This window comes from Pseudophryne corroboree, chromosome 1 (assembly GCF_028390025.1).
Source record: "Pseudophryne corroboree isolate aPseCor3 chromosome 1, aPseCor3.hap2, whole genome shotgun sequence".
In the NCBI taxonomy this organism is placed as follows: Eukaryota; Metazoa; Chordata; class Amphibia; order Anura; family Myobatrachidae; genus Pseudophryne; species Pseudophryne corroboree.
The window spans coordinates 104,258,797-104,274,193 of NC_086444.1; the positions used below are offsets into that span (position 1 = coordinate 104,258,797).

The window sequence follows — 15,397 nt, forward strand, 5'->3', positions numbered from 1 at the left end:
ATGCCAGACAACAGACTTGGGGGGGAGATGTCTCAAGCCATCTAAACAGAAGAGAAGTGGATGCTAGCTAGAATATGATTGGTTGCTATGGGCAACTTCTCCACTCTTTAGAAGGTATGATACCTTTCTGCCGTAGGCTTTGAGGTCTACTGGTAAATTCTTCAGTAACAAGGCTGTTTTTTGCCTTAAAAAAAGCTGCTTTACATCCTGCTGCAAAACTGCACTTTTGCTAACTTGGACGTTATTATATTCTCCCCATAGACTTGAATGACAGAAAAGGACCAGTTGTACCAAATTTATAAAAAAAAAAATTCCTACCTGCTGACAAATATACTTGTGACTATTTACTTCAGTGTGGTGTGCAGACACCTCTAACACAATATGGATTAGTGTAAGGTGGTAATGATGATGTGCACAGCTAGCAGTGCCACCATAGGGTGCAGTGCACTCTGTACCAGCTACTCTCCCTAAACCCATGACATCATGACATCACTACTAGGGGGCAGAGCCACAGCCTCTATGAAGTAGAGCACTGCCCAGAGAGTCCGCTCCAGGTGGCTCTGCAGTAGTGCTACTGCCTGCAGGGTGCGGCTCAGGGTACTATGCAAGCCGTTGCTGTGCCCAGGGCTCAGTGTGACAGCACCACTCGGACACCCCTGGTTACAGCCCTGAACACCATGTATTGCACCCGAATGTTCAGTGGCAGTAAGGTTATCCCATTCGCACTGCAATGAAGCCTGAACACCATATGATGCTGATGAAGAAGAAATTGATTTGTACACATATACATTATACCAATATAAACAATATTAATAAAGGGAAATTAGCAGCATACTTGTATATAATGGATATTACGCTTAAACACAACATTCATGATGGCATAATAATTTAGCAATAAATAAATAAATTTCCGTTTCCTCTTTATTTGTTGCAGTGATTTTACACAAAGTTTCTCTTTGCCCATCTTAAAACTGTGACTTTCACCACGCTGTAAATAATAGAGCCAGGCTTGGACTGGCACACAGGGGTACAGGGGAAACCACCGGTGGGCCCCACTGTCTGGGGGCCCACATCCTGCTCTAAGGATCAGGTTCCAGACTGTGCACTTGAATTATACATTATACATATGTTACCTTATACTGGACTATGGTGTATTTTCTACAGTGCATTGCTGTTATTAATCTGTTATTAATCTGGTACATTATCATGCATGCAGCAGCTTAATATACTGTATATATTTATGAAGGGGCCCAGACCATGCACTCTCTAATGGTTAGTAAAACCAATGAGGTGGCTGGCCACACCCCCTCTGCAGACTGGCCACACCCCTAACATGGGCCCCTACCACTGCATTCCCCCTGGTGGGCCCTACATGCCCCAGTCCGACACTGAATAGAGCTGGATTATGTCTCATTATCTTATAATTTTCTGGGTCAATTTAGTAAGTGGAAGAGATGTTATGACTGAGATGGGTAGGAGGGGGGGCACCTCATTATTAACCTGCTGCATCAAACCTCTGGGTAGTCTCACAGAGGGATCCCTTATAAAGTTGGAAAGTAGGTATGATTGATAGAACCACTCCTTTTTACATCTGACAACCGCAATGCACCCCTGTATAACCCAAAGCCAGAATCACTCCATGCCCGACACATTGTGTGCTCCTCCTACTGATACTCAAGCACACAGCACCTGATTTAGAATAATGTGTACGTTAGTAACGGAGCTAGCTATTTTCTGCTCTGCGCATGCATCCAAGATGAACTTGCGCAACGTTCAGCGACTACGGGCGATTTAGAGTGATACTCATCTCAGCCACATCCCCACTCATGGCTGAATGGGTGTTACTGGGCAGCAGCTGGGTGCACATAGAATAAGTGTCAGGGTGTGACATGGACAGACAGGCAGAACTGTGGACAGGCAGAATATTGCGTATGCAGACACAGTATCTGTCTGATTTCAGATGGATCTCTTGTATTGCGGATAGGGCTGGTACACATGAGTGGTGACGACTACTTTCACAAGTGGATGGACAGGGGTGAAGCGGTCGCCTAAATGAAGATAACTCTGAATGCATGTGCCCACATCTGTGGCTGACCTACCGGATGTGCCACGCAGAATATGACGACCCTGATGGGGCGACCATGCCTCCTTCAGCAGGCATTGCAGCATGTAAAGAGGGACCAGGTATTCAAAAAAAAGGGAGTGGTCAAGGCTAGTCCCCAACACACAATGGCGTAATGGGTGCAGGGCCAGCACTTCAGACAGAAATCACCAGGAAAATGGTGGGAGGCCATTTTCTTGGTGACTTAACCATGCGCAGTAGCGATGTCCCTGGAAATAAGGCTGCGTTGCCATGTTCCCAGAGGCCTGCGCTTACTCAAAGCCACGTCTCCTGTGCTGCCATGGCGGAGGGGGCCAGATCAGAACCTGCATGCGGGACCTCTCCTCTCTTATACAGGCCCTGCATACAAGCTTGGTTACAGCCTCTAGTACAGGAGCCCAACAGAGCTCACGGTGGCCATGGTGATTGGAACACTGTGGGTTCCGGCCTCATGACGCTGACCTTTTAATCATTTTGCAGACCCTGGCCTACACTGGCAACATCTTGAACTGCTCTAGAAAACATATTTTCAGGCCTGCACATTATCACATATTGGGCTACCCCCATAAGCACATTTACATGTATGATACATGAATGTATTCATTACACTGGTATTTGTGAGTACTTACACTAAAATGCAGTCAAACCTCTGCAAACTACCATTGTCAGAGGTTTGACCGCATTTCCCATATGTATCAAGCTCCGGAAAGCAAAACTGTCCAGAGCTTGTACCCGATAGGCAATGCCATTGGTGCCGGTAATTGAAGTCTATGGGCTTCTTTACGCATAAATCCCATAGAAGACACCTCCCAGTGTTCCCCGCAGTTCACCCATGCGCTGGTAAATGGTTGGCGACTCCCGGATCATAGGGCTTAATTCAGAGTTGATCGCAGCAGCAAATTTGTTAGCAGTTGGGCAAAACCATGTGCACTGCAGGTGGGGCAGATGTAACATGTGCAGAGAGAGTTAGATTTGGGTGGGGTGTGTTCAGACTGAAATCTAAATTGCAGTGTAAAAATAAAGCAGCCAGTATTTACCCTGCACAGAAACAATATAACCCACCCAAATCTAACTCTCTCTGCACATGTTATATCTGCCACCCCTGCAGTGCACATGGTTTTGCCCATTAGCTAACAAATTTGCTACTGCGATCAGATCTGAATTAGGCCCAGAGTCCTGTAAGTCCTCACAATGTGAAGGACAGCTCTTATCGGAAGAGTAAAAATATTCGGAATTCTACTTGCATACTGTGCAGCGCTAATAAAAAAACGCTATGCATGTGATACGTGGCGGGATATATTGCATTCAATATGTGATGCGTGATACATCCCACCCTAAGTGTGTACTCAACAAGCAAATTTGTTTTCTTGGACATGAGGTGAGGTAAATGAGCGCCCTACATCCAAGTGCAGCAGGGGAAGCGCAATCAGAATGTGCAACAGTGTGCACCACCAAAGATTCTACCATGTAGATGCACTCGGAGGTCAGATTAACAATGGGGCTCCAGGCCTCCACATAAAAATAGGCCCACCTTCATGGCATTGTGGTGATGACCAGCTGTGTAGCTGGCTACGCAGTCGGCCATAATTCATAAATATTCCAATATTATTTCTAGTTTTTTCACACAATTCTGCATTTATTCTGTTTTTATGTACAGATGTGTCCACTCTCATCTAGCGGCTATTTGCAGCGCATGCTACTGTGCCGGCACGCTCATATGTACCGCTTCCATAAGTAATGCACGCCTCCTGCTTGCAATAGTGATTTGTGCTGCATCACAGGACACAGTATTGGATAACCTGCGACACCATCGGGCGGCTGCATGACCCCGGGGTGGTGCAAGATGGCCACCACAGATCCAACGAAGAAGCCAGGAAATCTCTGTCTTCCGAAGGGGATCCTGGCCTCATCAATCCCCCAAAATGGCGGTGACTCACTTCCGTTTTGGGAAACGGAGGCCGTTGCCGCCCTTTCCCCGCCCAAAAAAATAAGAATTTACTTACCGATAATTCTATTTCTCGTAGTCCGTAGTGGATGCTGGGAACTCCGTAAGGACCATGGGGAACAGCGGCTCCGCAGGAGACTGGGCACATCTAAAGAAAGCTTTAGGACTATCTGGTGTGCACTGGCTCCTCCCCCTATGACCCTCCTCCAAGCCTCAGTTAGGATACTGTGCCCGGACGAGTGTACACAATAAGGAAGGATTTTGAATCCCGGGTAAGACTCATACCAGCCACACCAATCACAGCGTACAACTTGTGATATGAAACCCAGTTAACAGCATGATAACAGAGGAGCCTCTGAATAGATGGCTCACAACAAGAACCCGATTAGTTAACAATAACTATGTACAAGTATTGCAGACAATCCGCACTTGGGATGGGTGCCCAGCATCCACTACGGACTACGAGAAATAGAATTATCGGTAAGTAAATTCTTATTTTCTCTGACGTCCTAGTGGATGCTGGGAACTCCGTAAGGACCATGGGGATTATACCAAAGCTCCCAAACGGGCGGGAGAGTGCGGATGACTCTGCAGCACCGAATGAGAGAACTCCAGGTCCTCCTCAGCCAGGGTATCAAATTCGTAGAATTTTGCAAACGTGTTTGCCCCTGACCAAGTAGCTGCTCGGCAAAGTTGTAAAGCCGAGACCCCTCGGGCAGCCGCCCAAGATGAGCCCACCGTCCTTGTTGAATGGGCTTTTATTGATTTAGGCTGCGGTAATCCTACCGCCGAATGCGCCAGCTGAATAGTGCTACAAATCCAGCGCGCAATAGTCTGCTTAGAAGCAGGAGCACCCAGCTTGTTGGGTGCCATCAGGATAAACAGCGAGTCAGTTTTCCTGACTCCAGCCGTCCTGGAAAACTAAAATTTTCAGGGCCCTGACTACGTCCAGCAACTTGGAATCCTCCAAGTCCCCAGTAGCCGCAGGCACCACAATAGGTTGGTTCAAGTGAAAACCTGAGACCACCTTCGGGAGAAACTGAGGACGAGTCCTCAACTCTGCCCTATCCATACAGAAAATCAGATAAGGCCTTTTACATGACAAAGCCCCAATTCTGACACACGCCTGGCCAAGGCCAAGGCCAACAGCATGACCACTTTCCACGCGAGATACTTTAGCTCCATGGTTTTAAGTGGCTCAACCAATGCGATATTAGGAAATCCAACACCACGTTGAGATCCAAAAAGTGCCACAGGAGGCACAAAAGGAGGCTGAATATGTAGTACTCCTTTAACCAAAGTCTGAACTTCAGGCAGTGAAGCCAGTTCTTTCTGGAAGAAAATCGACAGAGCCGAAATCTGGACCTTGATGGACCCCAATTTGAGGCCCAAACGTCACCCCTGCTTGCAGGAAGTGCAGGAATCGACATAGTTGAAATTCCTCCGTCGGGGCCTTCATGGCCTCCCACCAAGCAACAAATTTTCGCCAAACGCGGCGATAATGTCTTGCGGTGACATCCTTCCTGGCTATGATCAGGGTAGGGATGACTTCCTTCGGAATACCCTTTTCCTTTAGGATCCGGTGTTCTACCGCCATGCCGTCAAACGCAGCCACGGTAAGTATTGGAACAGACAGGGTCCCTGCTGCAGCAGGTCTTGTCTGAGCGGCAGAGGCCAAGGGTCCTCTGCCAGCATCTCTTGAAGTTCCGGGTACCAAGCTCTTCATGGCCAATCCGGAACCCCGAGTATGGTTTTCACTCCTCGCCTTCTTATTATTCTCAGTACCTTGGGTATGAGAGGTAGAGGAGGAGACACATAAACCGACTGGTACACCCACGGTGTCACTAGAGCGTCCCCAGCGATCGCCTGAGGGTCCCTTGACCTGGCGCAATATCTTTTCAACTTCTTGTTGAGGCGGGACGCCATCATGTCCACCCGTGGTCATTCCCAACGGTTTACCCGCATTTGGAAAACTTCTGGATGAAGTCCCCATTCTCCTGGGTGTAGGTCGCCCATCGGAGAATCCTTGTGGCTTCTGCCATCGCCATCCTGCTTCTTGTGCCGCCCTGTCTGTTTACATGGGGCGACCGCCGTGATGTCGTCTGATTGGATCAGTACCGGCTGGTTCTGAAGCAGGGGCCTTGCTTGTCTTAGGGCATTGTAAATGGCCCTTAGCTGCAGAATATTTATGTGAAGCGAAATCTCCTTGGAAATTTCTTCCCTGTGTGACTGCACCCCAGCCCCGAAGGCTGGCATCCGTGGTCACCAGGACCCAGTCCTGTATTCCGAATCTGCGGCCCACTAGTAGATGAGCCCTCTGCAGCCACCACAGCAGCGACACCCTGTTTCTTGCTGACAGGGTTATCCGCTGTTGTATCTGTACATGGGACCCGGACCATTAGTCCCACAGGTCCCACTGGAACGTCCTTGCGTGGAGTCTTCCGAATGGAATTATGCTTCGTACGAAGCTACCATTTTTCCCAGGACTCGTGTGCATTGATGTACCGACACCTGTCCTGGTTTTAGGATGTCTCTGACTAGAGATGACAACTCCTCTGCTTTTTCCACTGGAAGAAACACTCTTTTCTGGCCTGCGTTCAGAAACATTCCCAGGAACAGAAGACGTGTCGTCGGGACCAGCTGTGACTTTGGAATATTGAGAATCCAGTCGTGCTGTTGTAGCACTTCCCGAGAGAGTGCTACCCCCACTACCAACTGTTCTTTGGACCTCGCCTTTATCAGGAGATCGTCCAAGTACGGGATAATAAAAACTTCCTTCTTGCGAAGGAGTATCATCACTTCGGCCATTACCAAGGTAAAGACCTTCGGTGCCGTGGACAACTCCAACGGCCGCGTCTGGAACTGATAGTGACAGTCCTGTACCACATATCTGAGGTACTCCTGGTGAGGGGGGGGAATGGGGACATGCAGGTACGCATCCTTGATGTCCAGGGAGACCCTGTAATCCCCCTCGTCCAGGCTCGTAATAAGCGCCCTGAGCGATTCCATCTTGAACTTGAATCTTCTGATATAAAAGTTCAAGTATTTTAATTTCAAGATGGGTCTCACCGAACCGTTGCGGTACCACAACCACTGTGGAATAGTAACCCCTTCCTTGCTGAAGGAGGGGCACCTTGACAATCACTTGTTGTGATTATAGTGTTGAATATCCACCAACACCGTCTCCCTGGCAGAGGGAGGTGCCGGTAAGGCAGATTTTAGGAAACGGCGGGGGGAAGAACGTCTCGAACTCCAGCCTGTACCCCTGAGATACTACTTGAAGGACCCAGGGATCCATGTGAGAGAGCCCACTGTCCGCTGAAATATCTGAGACGGGCCCCCACCGTACCCGGGTCCGCCTGAGCAGCCCCAGCACCATGCTGTGGACCTACCGGACGCAGGGAGGACTTCTGCTCTTGGGAACTAGCTGTGTGTTGCAGCTTTTTTCCTCTACCTTTGCCTCTCGGCAGAAAGGATGAGCCTCTAGCCCACTTGTTTTTCTGGGGCCGAAAGGACTGTACTTGATGATACGGTGCTTTCTTTTGTTGTGGGGTAGCCTGTGGCAAAAAAATTAATTTCCCAGCAGTAGCTGTGGAAACGAGGTCTGAAAAACTATCCCCAAACAGTTTTACCCCCTTATAGGGCAACTTCCATGTGCCGATTCGAGTCGGCATCGCCTGACCATTGCCAAGTCCATAACCCCCGTCTGGCGGCAATGGACCTAGCGCTTATTTTTGATGCCAGCCGGCAAATATCCCTCTGTGCATCACGCATGTATAAGACCACGTCTTTTATATGCTCTATTTTCAGCAAAATATTGTCCCTATCCATAGTTATTTTCCGACAGGGAATCTGACCACGCAGCGGGAGCACTGCACATCCATGCCGAAGCAACGGCTGGTCGCAATATAATGCCCTAGTGTGTGACCATATCTTATAGGGTAACCTCCTGCTTTCTATCAGCAGGTTCCTTCAGGGCGGCCGTACCCGAAGACGGTAGTGCCACCTTTTCTGATAAGCGTGTAAGCGCTGTATCTACCCTATGGGGTGTTTCCCCGCGTGACCTATCCTCTGGCAAGAAAGGGTACGCTGCCAATAACCGTTGTAGAAATTATCAATTTCTTACCGGGGGAAGACCACTCTTCCTCACACACCTCATTTAATTTCTCAGATGCAGGAAAAACTACTAATAGTTTTCTCTCACCAAACACAATACCCTTTTATGTGGTACCTGGGGTATAATCATAAATGTGTAATAAATTTTTCATTGTCTCAATCCTGTAACGGGTGGACCTATTTGGAGGGTACACCAGTCTCATCGATGTCGACACTGGAGTCAGTATCCGTGTCGACATCTGTGTCTGTTATCTGAGGTAGCGGGCGATTTTAGAGCCCCCCATGACATTTGAGACGCTGGAACAGGCACAAGCAGAGTAGCCGGCTGTTCCGTGTCGTTGACCTTTTATGTAAGGAGTTGACACTTTCACGTAATCCTTCCATAAGTTCAACCACACCGGTGTCGACCCCGCAGGGGGTGACAACATATTTACAGGCATTCGCTCCGCCTCCACCTCATTATCCTCCACATACCTGTCGACACAGCCGTACCGACACACAGCACACACACAGGGAATGCTCTGATAGAGGACAGGACCCCACAAAGCCCTTTGGGGAGACAGAGGGAGAGTATGCCAGCACACACCAGGGCGCTATATATCACAGGGATAGCACCTATAAAAAAGTGTTTTCCCTTATAGCTGCATATATGTTGTATACTGCGCCTAAATTGTGCCCCCCCCCTCTCTTTTTAACCCTTTCTGTAGTGTATTAACTGCAGGGGAGAGCCAGGGAGCTTCCCTCCAACGGAGCTGTGAGGGAAAAATGTCGCCAGTGTGCTGAAGGAGATAGCTCCGCCCCTTTTTTGCGGACTTTTCTCCCGCATTTTTATGGAATCTGGTAGGGGTTAATATACATCCATATAGCCCTGGGGGTTATATGTGATGTATTTTTGCCAGCCAAGGTGTTTATATTGCTGCTCAGGGCGCCCCCCCCCAGCGCCCTGCACCCTCAGTGACCGGAGTGTGTGGTGTGCATGAGGAGCAATGGCGCACAGCTGCAGTGCTGTGCGCTACCTTGGTGAAGACTGATGTCTTCTGCCGCCGATTTTCCGGACCTCTTCTTGCTTCTGGCTCTGTAAGGGGGCCGGCGGCGCGGCTCTGGGACCGGACTCCGAGGCTGGGCCTGTGTTCGGTCCCTCTGGAGCTAATGGTGTCCAGTAGCCTAAGAAGCCCAAGCTGGCTGCAAGCAGGCAGGTTCGCTTCTTCTCCCCTTAGTCCCTCGATGCAGTGAGCCTGTTGCCAGCAGGTCTCACTGAAAATAAAAAACCTAAAACTAACTTTTTCTAAGAAGCTCAGGAGAGCCTCCTAGATTGCACCCTGCTCGGTCGGGCACAAAAATCTAACTGAGGCTTGGAGGAGGGTCATAGGGGGAGGAGCCAGTGCACACCAGATAGTCCTAAAGCTTTCTTTAGATGTGCCCAGTCTCCTGCGGAGCCGCTGTTCCCCATGGTCCTTACGGAGTTCCCAGCATCCACTAGGACGTCAGAGAAAATAAGAATTTACTTACCGATAATTCTATTTCTCGTAGTCCGTAGTGGATGCTGGGACTCCGTCAGGACCATGGGGAATAGCGGCTCCGCAGGAGACAGGGTACAAAAGTAAAAGCTTTAGGATCAGGTGGTGTGCACTGGCTCCTCCCCCTATGACCCTCCTCCAAGCCTCAGTTAGGATACTGTGCCCGGACGAGCGTACACAATAAGGAAGGATTTTGAATCCCGGGTAAGACTCATACCAGCCACACCAATCACACTGTACAACCTGTGATCTGAACCCAGTTAACAGCATGATAACAGCGGAGCCTCTGAAAAGATGGCTCACAACAATAATAACCCGATTTTTGTAACAATAACTATGTACAAGTATTGCAGACAATCCGCACTTGGGATGGGCGCCCAGCATCCACTACGGACTACAAGAAATAGAATTATCGGTAAGTAAATTCTTATTTTCTCTGATGTCCTAGTGGATGCTGGGACTCCGTCAGGACCATGGGGATTATACCAAAGCTCCCAAACGGGCGGGAGAGTGCGGATGACTCTGCAGCACCGAATGAGAGAACTCCAGGTCCTCCTCAGCCAGGGTATCAAATTTGTAGAATTTTGCAAACGTGTTTGCTCCTGACCAAGTAGCAGCTCGGCAAAGTTGTAAAGCCGAGACCCCTCGGGCAGCCGCCCAAGATGAGCCCACCTTCCTTGTGAAATGGGCATTTACATATTTTGGCTGTGGCAGGCCTGCCACAGAATGTGCAAGCTGAATTGTACTACACATCCAACTAGCAATCGTCTGCTTAGAAGCAAGAGTACCCAGTTTGTTGGGTGCATACAGGATAACAGCAAGTCAGTTTTCCTGACTCCAGCCGTCCTGGAAACCTATATTTTCAGGGCCCTGACAACATCTAGCAACTTGGAGTCCTCCAAGTCCCTAATAGCCACAGGTACCACAATAAACTGGTTCAGTTGAAACGCTGACACCACCTTAGGGAGAAACTGGGGACGAGTCCGCAGCTCTGCCCTGTCCGAATGGACAATCAGATATGGGCTTTTGTGAGACAAAGCCACCAATTCTGACACTCGCCTGGCCGAGGCCAGGGCCAACCGCATGGTCACTTTTCATGTGAGATATTTCAAATCCACAGATTTGAGCGGTTTAAAATGTGATTTGAGGAATCCCAGAACTACGTTGAGATCCCACAGTGCCACTGGAGGCACAAAAGGGGGTTGTATATGCAGTATTCCCTTGACAAACTTCTGGACTTCAGGAAGTGAAGCCAATTTTTTTTTTTGGAAGAAAATTGACAGGGCCGAAATTTGAACCTTAATGGACCCCAATTTGAGGCCCATAGACACTCCTGTTTGCAGGAAATGCAGGAATCGACCGAGTTGAAATTTCTTCGTGGGGCCTTCCTGGCCTCACACCACGCAACATATTTTCGCCACATATGGTGATAATGTTGTGCGGTCACCTCCTTCCTGGCTTTGACCAGGGTAGGAATGACCTCTTCCGGAATGCCTTTTTCCCTTAGGATCCGGCGTTCCACCGCCATGCCGTCAAACGCAGCCGCGGTAAGTCTTGGAACAGACATGGTACTTGCTGAAGCAAGTCCCTTCTTAGCGGCAGAGGCCATGAGTCCTCTGTGAGCATTTCTTGAAGTTCCGGGTACCAAGTCCTTCTTGGGCAATCCGGAGCCACGAGTATAGTTCTTACTCCTCTACGTCTTATAATTCTCAGTACCTTGGGTATGAGAAGCAGAGGAGGGAACACATACACCGACTGGTACACCCACTGTGTTACCAGAACGTCCACAGCTATTGCCTGAGGGTCTCTTGACCTGGCGCAATACCTGTCCAGTTTTTTGTTCAGGCGGGACGCCATCATGTCACCTTTGGTCTTTCCCAACGGTTCACAATCATGTGGAAGACTTCCCGATGAAGTCCCCACTCTCCCGGGTGGAGGTCGTGCCTGCTGAGGAAGTCTGCTTCCCAGTTGTCCATTCCCGGAATGAACACTGCTGACAGTGCTATCCCATGATTTTCCGCCCAGCGAAGAATCTTTGCAGTTTCTGCCATTTCCCTCCTGCTTCTTGTGCCGCCCTGTCTGTTTACGTGGGCGACTGCCGTGATGTTGTCCCACTGGATCAATACCGGCTGACCTTGAAGCAGAGGTCTTGCTAAGCTTAGAGCATTGTTTTATGTGGAGAGAAGTCTCCAGACTTGATCACACTCCCTAGAAATTTTTTCCCTGTGTGACTGCTCCCCAGCCTCTCCGGCTGGCATCCGTGGTCACCAGGACCCAGTCCTGAATGCCGAATCTGCGGCCTTTTAGTAGATGAGCACTCTGCAGCCACCGCAGAAGAAACACCCTTGTCCTTGGAGACAGGGTTATCCGCTGATGCATCTGAAGATGCGATCCGGACCATTTTTCCAGCAGATCCCACTGAAAAGTTCTTGCGTGAAATCTGCCGAATGGAATCGCTTCGTAAGAAGCCACCATTTTTCCCAGGACCCTTGTGCAATGATGCACTGACACTTTTCCTGGTTTTAGGAGGTTCCTGACTAGCTCGGATAACTCCCTTGCTTTCTTCTCCGGGAGAAACACCCTTTTCTGGACTGTGTCCAGAATCATCCCTAGGAACAGCAAATTGTCGTCGGAAACAGCTGCGGTTTTGGAATATTTAGAATCCACCCATGCTGTCGTAGAACTACTTGAGATAGTGCTACTCCGACCTCCAACTGTTCTCTGGACCTTGCCCTTATCAGGATATCGTCCATTTTCTTTGAAGAAGAATCATCATTTCGGCCATTACCTTGGTAAAGACCCGGGGTGCCGTGGACAATCCAACCGGCATCGTCTGAAACTGATAGTGACAGTTCTGTACCACGAACCTGAGGTACCCTTGGTGAGAAGGGCAAATTGGGACATGGAGGAAGCATCCCTGATGTCCCGGGACACCATATAGTCCCCTTCTTCCTGGTTCGCTATCACTGCTCTGAGTGACTCCATCTTGATTTGAACCTTTGTATGTAAGTGTTCAAATATTTCAGATTTAGAATAGGTCTCACCGAGCCGTCTGGCTTCAGTACCACAATATAGTGTGGAATAATACCCCTTTCCTTGTTGTAGGAGGAGTACTTTGATTATCACCTGCTGGGAATACAGCTTGTGAATTGTTTCCAATACTGCCTCCCTGTCGGAGGGAGACGTTGGTAAAGCAGACTTCAGGAACCTGCGAGGGTGAGACGTCTCGAATTTCCAATCTGTACCCCTGGGATACTACTTGTAGGATCCAGGGGTCCTGTACGGCCCCAGCGTCATGCTGAGGACTTGGCAGAAGCGGTGGAGGGCTTCTGTTCTTGGGAATGGGCTGCCTGCTGCAGTCTTCTTCCCTTTCCTCTATCCCTGGGCAGATATGACTGGCCTTTTGCCCGCTTGCCCTTATGGGGACGAAAGGACTGAGGCTGAAAAGACGGTGTCTTTTTCTGGTTAGATGTGACTTAGGGTAAAAAAGGTGGATTTTCCAGCTGTTGCCGTGGCCACCAGGTCCGATGGACCGACCCCAAATAACTCCTCCCCTTTATACGGCAATACTTCCATGTGCCGTTTGGAATCTGCATCACCTGACCACTGTCGTGTCCATAAACATCTTCTGGCAGATATGGACATCGCACTAACTCTTGATGCCAGAGTGCAAATATCTCTCTGTGCTCTATAGTCAATAAAATACTGTCCCTGTCAAGGGTATCAATATTTTCAGTCAGGGAATCCGACCAAGCCACCCCAGCGCTGCACATCCAGGCTGAGGCGATAGCTGGTCGCAGTATAACACCAGTATGTGTGTATATACTTTTTAGGATATTTTCCAGCCTCCTATCAGCTGGCTCCTTGAGGGCGGCCGTATCTGGAGACGGCAACGCCACTTGTTTTGATAAGCGTGTGAGCGCCTTATCCACCCTAAGGGGTGTTTCCCAACGCGCCCTAACTTCTGGCGGGAAAGGGTATACCGCCAATAATTTTCTATCGGGGGAAACCCACGCATCATCACACACTTCATTTAATTTATCTGATTCAGGAAAAACTACATGTAGTTTTTTCACACCCACATAATACCCTTTTTTGTGGTACTTGTAGTATCAGAAATATGTAACACCTCCTTCATTGCCCTTAACATGTAACGTGTGGCCCTAAAGGAAAATACGTTTGTTTCTTCACCGTCGACACTGGAGTCAGTGTCCGTGTCTGTATCTATGTCGACCGACTGAGGGAAATGGGCGTTTTAAAGCCTCTGACGGTGTTTGAGACGCCTGGACAGGTACTAATTTGTTTGCCGGCCGTCTCATGTCGTCAACCGACCTTGAAGCGTGTTGACATTATCACGTAATTCCTTAAATAAGCCATCCATTCCGGTGTCGACTCCCTAGAGAGTGACATCACCATTACAGGCAATTGCTCCGCCTCCTCACCAACATCGTCCTCATACATGTCGACACACACGTACCGACACACAGCACACACACAGGGAATGCTCTGATAGAGGACAGGACCCCACTAGCCCTTTGGGGAGACAGAGGGAGAGTTTGCCAGCACACACCAAAACGCTATAATTATACAGGGACAACCTTTATATAAGTGTTTTCCCTTATAGCATCTTAATATATAATCATATCGCCAAATAAGTGCCCCCCCTCTCTGTTTTAACCCTGTTTCTGTAGTGCAGTGCAGGGGAGAGCCTGGGAGCCTTCCCACCAGCAGTTCTGTGAGGGAAAATGGCGCTGTGTGCTGAGGAGATAGGCCCCGCCCCCTATTCCAGCGGGCTCTTCTGCCGGTTTTTCTGAGACCTGGCAGGGGTGAAATACATCCATATAGCCTCAGGGACTATATGTGATGTATTCTTTTTAGCCAGAAAGGTATTAACATTGCTGCCCAGGGCGCCCCCCCCCAGCGCCCTGCACCCTCAGTGACCGCCGGTGTGAAGTGTGCCTGAGCGCAATGGCGCACAGCTGCAGTGCTGTGCGCTACCTCATGAAGACTGAAAAGCCTTTAGCCGCCGGTTTCTGGACCTCTTCTTACTTCGGCATCTGCAAGGGGGTCGGCGGCGCGGCTCCGGTGACCCATCCAGGCTGTACCTGTGATCGTACCTCTGGAGCTAGTGTCCAGTAGCCTAAGAAGCAAATCCATCCTGCACGCAGGTGAGTTCACTTCTTCTCCCCTAGGTCCCTCGTTGCAGTGAGCCTGTTGCTAGCAGGACTCACTGAAAATAATAAAACTATCAAAACTTTTACTCTAAGCAGCTCTTTATGAGAGCCACCTAGATTGCACCCTGCTCGGACGGGCACAAAAACCTAACTGAGGCTTGGAGGAGGGTCATAGGGGGAGGAGCCAGTGCACACCACCTGATCCTAAAGCTTTTACTTTTGTGCCCTGTCTCCTGCGGAGCCGCTATTCCCCATGGTCCTGACGGAGTCCCAGCATCCACTAGGACGTCAGAGAAAATAGCATTAGACTGTCAAGCCCTGAATATGAGCAGTAGGGGTCCGGTGCATGCGCAAAGTAACGAACTTCAGTACTTTGGGCATACCTCCTAACATGACCCTCTCCAGGAGGGACACAATGCTCTGCTTCTGGACTTCCTTCTTAATGTATGATTGCCATCACCTGTGCTGAAACACCTTTCTTATCCATTAACCTGTTCAACACAGGTGCCGGCAATCATAAATTAAGAGAAAAGTCCAGAAGCAG

General features: G+C 49.4%; 1 protein-coding gene across 1 annotated transcript in view; it reads right to left on the bottom strand.

The window, feature by feature from the left end:
* Nucleotides 1-15,397, bottom strand: part of HCN1 (hyperpolarization activated cyclic nucleotide gated potassium channel 1) — a 707,178-nt gene that overhangs the window by 310,787 nt on the left and 380,994 nt on the right. The gene's annotated exons all lie outside the window — the stretch shown is intronic.